The sequence below is a fragment of the Sapajus apella genome, unplaced genomic scaffold, assembly GCF_009761245.1.
Source record: "Sapajus apella isolate SASKATOON/1434 unplaced genomic scaffold, GSC_monkey_1.0 scaffold15, whole genome shotgun sequence".
NCBI classification, from domain to species: domain Eukaryota; kingdom Metazoa; phylum Chordata; class Mammalia; order Primates; family Cebidae; genus Sapajus; species Sapajus apella.
In genome coordinates this window covers 33,184,743-33,191,113 of record NW_022436955.1, presented here as the reverse complement: position 1 = coordinate 33,191,113, position 6,371 = coordinate 33,184,743, and the positions used below count along the sequence as shown (strand labels likewise).

At 51.9% G+C, this 6,371-nt stretch overlaps 1 protein-coding gene across 1 annotated transcript in view; it reads right to left on the bottom strand.

The window, feature by feature from the left end:
* DEF8 (differentially expressed in FDCP 8 homolog) overlaps positions 1 to 6,371 on the bottom strand; it is a 25,587-nt gene extending 19,216 nt beyond the window's left edge. The window contains exon 1 of the mRNA XM_032284785.1: positions 6,348 to 6,371. The gene's annotated coding sequence lies outside the window, so the exon portion shown is untranslated. The remainder of the gene's footprint in view (positions 1 to 6,347) is intronic.

Here is a 6,371-nt window from a genome sequence, read left to right as displayed (position 1 = left end):
CTCAAAAAAAAAAAAAAAAAAAAAACGGGTGGCTTTTAGCTTCTCTTTGTAAACCCAGTGGTTGAGGAGAAAAAGGGAACCAAGAGCCGCCGTGTGCGCCGGCTGCCACCTGCGGGCCCCGCGGGCTGGTGAGGGCGGGACTCGGCCCCTCCAGCCTCTCCGCAGCGGAGGCCGCGCCCGGCGCTCAGGAGCTGCTCCCCGGAGGCACAGCTGGCTCTGCGGGCCTGCCATGACTCCTGCTCCCCGGCCCCAGAGCCCTGCTCCTACCTTCTCAGGTGGAAAACCCTTCACCAACACCCCTGTGCCCGCAGGGAGGGCTGAGGACAGATGAAGGCCAGCATACGGGTTTGGTGCCCTCGCCCTGAGCTCCCGGACTCAGTTTCCCCTCTCTGCAGAAGGGTGTGGCTTTTGCTGCCTCTGGCTTGGCCTGCCTTGGTGATGACAGTGTCAGTAACTGCGGCCTCCCACGTGGGAAACACATGCCATCTCATTTAACCCTGTAGAAGCCTGGGGCCAGCAGTCACCTACAGGACGGCCAACTCCATCAGCTTCACCAAGGCCACACTGCGCAGACAGGGTGGGGCGAGATTCCACCCCAGCTCACACCCCAGATCTGGACACTGTCCTCCTGCATCCGCTCAGACCCAGAAGGGACTGCACTGTCGCTGCTTTGAGGTCCCCAGTCCTAGAGATTCCACTTCCACCTGGCCTCTCTCCCAGCTCCTCTGGCCAGCCCTTCCCCATCCTCAGCTCCCACCTGGGCCCCACAGTACATCCTCAGCCTGGGAAGAAATCAGCCCCCACCTTCACCTCCAGCCTCCTGCTCCCCAACAAGCCAGGTCCACCCCCCACCGGGCCCCTGCCTGGCTGAGCCTCGGTGAAGCACTGCTCCCGATGCTCAGTGGCCCTCGGTGATCCCTGGGAGGCAGAGCCCTTCCCCTCACTCTCCGTCCGCCTCATCACTCCTCACTGTCTGATGTCTTCTGTTTGGCACATTGTTGTGTATTATTTCCTTCCCAACTGGGGTCCTAACCACCATAACGCTGAGAGTGCAGGCAGCATTTTGTTGGCTGTCTTTACTGCTTGCCAGTGCATGGACACAGCAGGTGCTTCCTTACATGGACTGAGGAAGGACTGACTTCCCAGTGAGGCTGGCCCTGAGAGGAAGGAGATTCCGCCCAGCAGGTGCCGCTGCACAAATGCGTGTTAGAACCAGTCGCTGATCTGAACCAGTGTCTACAAAAGCACTGGGGACCCTCCACCAAGGAGAGACAAAGATAACCCCACACTCCACACACGGTTTAAAGTCTCCTTTCTTTTTTTTTTTTTTTTTTTTTTTTTTTTTGAGACGGATTTTCGCTCTTGTTACCCAGGCTTGAGTGCAATGGCGCGATCTCGGCTCACCGCAACCTCCGCCTCCCGGGTTCAGGCAATTCTCCTGCCTCAGCCTCCTGAGTCGCTGGGATTACAGGCACTCGCCACCATGCCCAGCTGATTTTTTGTATTTTTGGTAGAGACGGGGTTTCACCATGTTGACCAGGATGGTCTCGATCTCTTGACCTCGTGATCCACCCGCCTCGGCGTCCCACAGTGCTGGGATTACAGGCTTGAGCCACCGCGCCCGGCTAAAGTCTCCTTTCTTAATTAGAAAGTGTTGGCCAGGTGGGGTGGCCCCTGCCTGTAATCCCAACACTTTTGGAGGCCGAGGTGGGAGGAGTGCCTGACCCCAGGAATTTGAGGCTGCAGTGACCCACTCCACGCCAGCAAGACCTTGTCTCTATAAATAAATAAACAAGCATAGAGTGTGTCATGACCATCTCTCTGTAGACATTCAACAACACATTTTTTAAAATTTTCTAATTTTACATGTTTATTTTAGGACAGAGTCTCACTCTGCCACCCAGGCTGGAGTGCAGTGGCTCAATCTCACCTCACTGCAACCTCCACCTCCCAGGCTCAAGTGGTTCTCCCACTTCAGCCTCCTGAGTAGCGGGAATCACAGGGAAGTGCCACCACCTGGCTAATTTTGTTTGTATTTTCGTAGAGACAGGGTTTTGCCACATTGCCCAGGCTGGTCTCCAACTCCTGGGCTCAAGTGATCTACCCACCTCAGTCTACCAGAGTGCTGGGATTACAGGTGTGGGCTGCCACACCTGGACCTATTTTATTCTTATTTTTTATTAAGTGACAGTGTCTCACTCTGGCTGAAGCTCATCACTGCAACCTCAAATGACAGGGCTCAAGTGATCCTCCGACCTTCGCCTCCAAGAGTTCTGGGAGAATCTACAGTTACAGAGACTTTATGTACTTGATTAGAACCTTTACTGTTTTGCTTTGCTTCAGATGTGGTTGCCCAGACTGGCCTCAACCTCCTGGGCTCAAGTGATCCTCCCGCCTCAGGCCCCTGAGAATCTGGGACCACAGGCCCGCACTGTGGGAGGGGCATCCAGGTGGAAACAGCAAGCGCAAAGCCCCGGAGGAACCGAAAGAGCCTCCGGTGGCTGAGGAGCTGGAAGCAGGTCCCTGTGGATGGCACTTCACACGCGGTGAAGTGAGGGCAGGGGACCAGAGACGGGAGGCTCTGAGCAGTTGGTAAACTCGTTGGCCTTGCTAGGTGGTGAGACAGGAGCTGTTGGAAATTTCTTTCTTTTTTTTTTTTTTTTTTTTGAGACAGAGTCTCACTCTGTTGCCAGGCGCCATCTCAGCTCATTGCAAACTCCGCCTCCTGGGTTCAAGCAATTCTCCTGCCTCAGCCTCCCAAGTAGCTGGGATTACAGGCACGCACCACCACACCCAACTAATTTTTTGTATTTTTAGTCGAGATGGGGTTTCACCATGTTGGCCAGGATGGTCTCGATCTCTTGACTTCGTGATCTGCCCCCCTCAGCCCCCCAAAGTTCTGGGATTACAGGCATGAACCACTGCACCTGGCCTCTCTTAACTTTTTTTTTTGAAATAGGGTCTCACTCTCTCACCCAGGCTGGAGTGCAGTGGTACAGTCTCGACTCACTGCAGCCTCAACCTCTTGGACTCAAGAGATCCTCCTGCCTCAGCCTCCCAGGTAGCCAGGGCTACAGGCACGCACCACCACACCTGGCTAATTTTTCTATTTTTAGTAGAGATGGGATTTCACCATATTGCCCCGGCTGGTCTCAAACTCCTGAGCTCAGGCAATCTGCCAGCCTTGGCCTCCCAAATTGCTGGGATTACAGGCATGAGCCACCACACAGTCTCTTAACAGCTTCGATGAGTATAATCGACATAAAATAAATCGCACGTGTGCGGCAAAAACCTCCCCAAAAAACAAAAACACACACATATTTAAGGGTACAACTGGGTAGATTTTGACATGTGTGTGCACCTGAGAGACTCGGACCAGAAGGAAGGCGAGATGGAAGATAAAGAAAACGTTCGGCCGGGCGCGGTGGCTCGAGCCTGTAATCCCAGCACTGTGGGAGGCCGAGGCGGGTGGATCACGAGGTCAAGAGATCGAGACCATCCTGGTCAACATGGTGAAACCCCGTCTCTACTAAAAATACAAAACATTAGTTGGGCATGGTGGCGCGTGCCTGTAATCCCAGCTACTCAGGAGGCTGAGGCAGGAGAATTGCCTGAACCCAGGAGGCGGAGGTTGCGGTGAGCCGAGATCACGCCGTTGCACTCCAGCCTGGGTAACAAGAGCAAAACTCCGTCTCAAAAAAAAAAAGAAAACGTGGTACTGGCTGGGCACAGTGGCTCACGCATGGAATCCCAGCACTTTGGGAGGCCAAGGTGGGCGGATCACCTGAGGTCAGGAGTTTGAGACCAGCCTGACCAACAGGGGGAAGCCCCGTCTCTATTAAAATTACAAAATTAGCTGGGCATGGTGGCGCATGTCTGTAATCCCAGCTACTCGGGAGGCTGAGGCAGGAGAATCGCTTAAATCTGGGAGGCAGAGATTGCAGTGAGCCAGGATCATTCACCTGCACTCCAGCCTGAGTGACAAAGAGAGACTCCATCTCAAAAAAAAAAAAAAAAAAAAAAGGCGGGCTGGGCACAGTGGCTCACACCTGTAACCCCAGCACTTTGACTTTGGGGGGCTGAGGCTGGCAGATCACAAGGTAAAGAAATAGAGACCATCCTGGCCAACATGGTGAAACCCCACCGCTACGAAAAATACCAAAAATTAGCTTGGCATGGTAACGCTCACTTGTAATCCTAGCTACTCAGGAGCTGAGGCAGGAGAATCGCTTGAACCTGGGAGGCGGAGGTTGCAGTGAACCAAGATCGTGCCACTGCACTCCAGCCTGTGCAACAGAGTGAGACTCCATCTTGAGAAAAAAAGGGGGTCGTGGGGCCGGGCACAGTGGCTCACTCCTGTAATCCCAGCACTTTTGGAGGCCAAGGCAAGTGGATCGCCTGAGGTCAGGAGTTTGAGACCAGCCTAGCCAAAAGGGTGAAATCCCGTCTCTACTAAAAAATATAGCAATTAGTCGGGTGCAGTGGCAGGTGCCTATAATCCCAGCTACTCGGGAGGCTGAGGCAGGAGAACCGCTTGCAATGAGCTGAGGTTGTGCCACTGCACTCCAGCCTGGGCAACAAGAGCAAGACTCCATCTCAAAAATAAATAAAACCAAGGCATGCGCTGTGGAGATGGGAGAAGGACCTCTGCTGTAATGTCTTCCTGCTGACAGGGGTGTAGCGGGGATGGAGGTTCGCCCCAGAGGAGTCGGACTGAAACCGCATTGCCGCTGTCTGAACATACTCACAGGTGCCTCCCTGGGGTTCCCAGGCTTGTGTGACAGACTTCAGTACCCTCATCCACAGTGTTAGCACAGCACTTAAGTGAACAGTGGACCACCGGGCAAGGAGTCCCAGTATTAATACGCGGAGGGAGAGACCGAGCTTCAGAAGCCTTTGCAAAGCCGATCTGGAGCTCTGCAGGGTCTGGGTGAGCAGCTCTGAGAGCTGATGGGACCTGGGGTCACTGGCAGAAAGAAAGAGACTTGGGTCAGGGGTTAGAAAGACACACTGGGTTACACAGGAAAGAACAAATTTAGATACACTGTGCTTATCTTCCTGGTCAATTCCCCAGAGGTTAAACAGCCGCGTAGACCTGTGTGTGTGAAGAAGGCGCAGAGTTTTTAACAAGAGGCATTTCTATGAAAACAGAAGGAGCAAAGTTTATTGTTGGACAGTCTATCCAGATGCTACACTGAAAGCCTCTTTAGTTACAGAGGAGGAATGCCGTGGCAGGGCCAGGGTCAGTAACTTCAGCTTCCTGGGCCTCAGCGAAAAGATGGTAGCGATTTCATTGAGGCCAGGTCAGAAAAAAGTTTGGGGACTTATAGCCCAGAGAGAATTCAGGACTCAACTCATATTGCAGAAAACAATAAAAAACTCAAACGCAAGGGACAAGACTGGACTCTAACGCAGGGTTAGTCCACCGCTTTTCCGAAACATTCTTCTCTCTTCTGTCTCCATTTTTATTCCAGACAAATCACAGCAGAACAAATCTCAGTCTTTTTATGCTTGGCCAGATTGTTTGCATGATGTGCAGCAAGAATACTTATTTGCCGTAGAGGCTGGTTTTTAAAATTGTCTTTGCTGCAACTTTATTCCATGAGGAATCTCAGATTACACTTTTTTTTTTTTTTTTTTTTTGAGACAGAGTCGTCAGGCGCCAGGCTGGAGTGCAGTGGTGCAATCTCGGCTCACTGCAATCTATCTCCGTCTCCTGGGTTCAATCAATTCTCCTGCCTCAGCCGCCTGAGGAGCTGGGACTACAGACACCCACCACCACGCCCAGCTAATTTTTATATTTTTTAGTAGAGACGGGATTTCACCATGTTGGTCAGGATGGTCTCGATCTCTTGACTTCGTGATCCACCCGCCTTGGCCTCCCAAAGTGCTGGGATTACAGGCATGCAGATTAGACTTTTTAAAAGTCTAGGATTTATCCTAGAAGCCACAGATTATCTGTGCTTGCAAATACTAGATAAATTGGGTGAATTTCCGTCCTTTAGGTCCCAAAATAACTTGGGTCTCCTGGAGCTGTCAGAAAGTGACATTCTTTACTTACCATAGATTAGAAATCCCATACAGAGATGACACAGACAAGTTATGAGGCCAGTATCCCCAAGGGGCTTTTATTGGCTAAGTCAACTTTGATTCCTTAAAATAGTCTGTTTATATTTGAACACAGGTCATTCCAGTAAAAGTTTTGGTAAAATAACCAGTGTCTCCAGCTGTGACCTCTCACAAGAGAACACAGAATCCTATTTAACTTGTGCAAATTGCCATAAATTAGGAATACCCCAGCTGGGCTGGTGTCTACAAAAACGTTGGCTGAGCATGGTGGTGTGTACCTGTGGTCCCAGCCACTTGGGAGG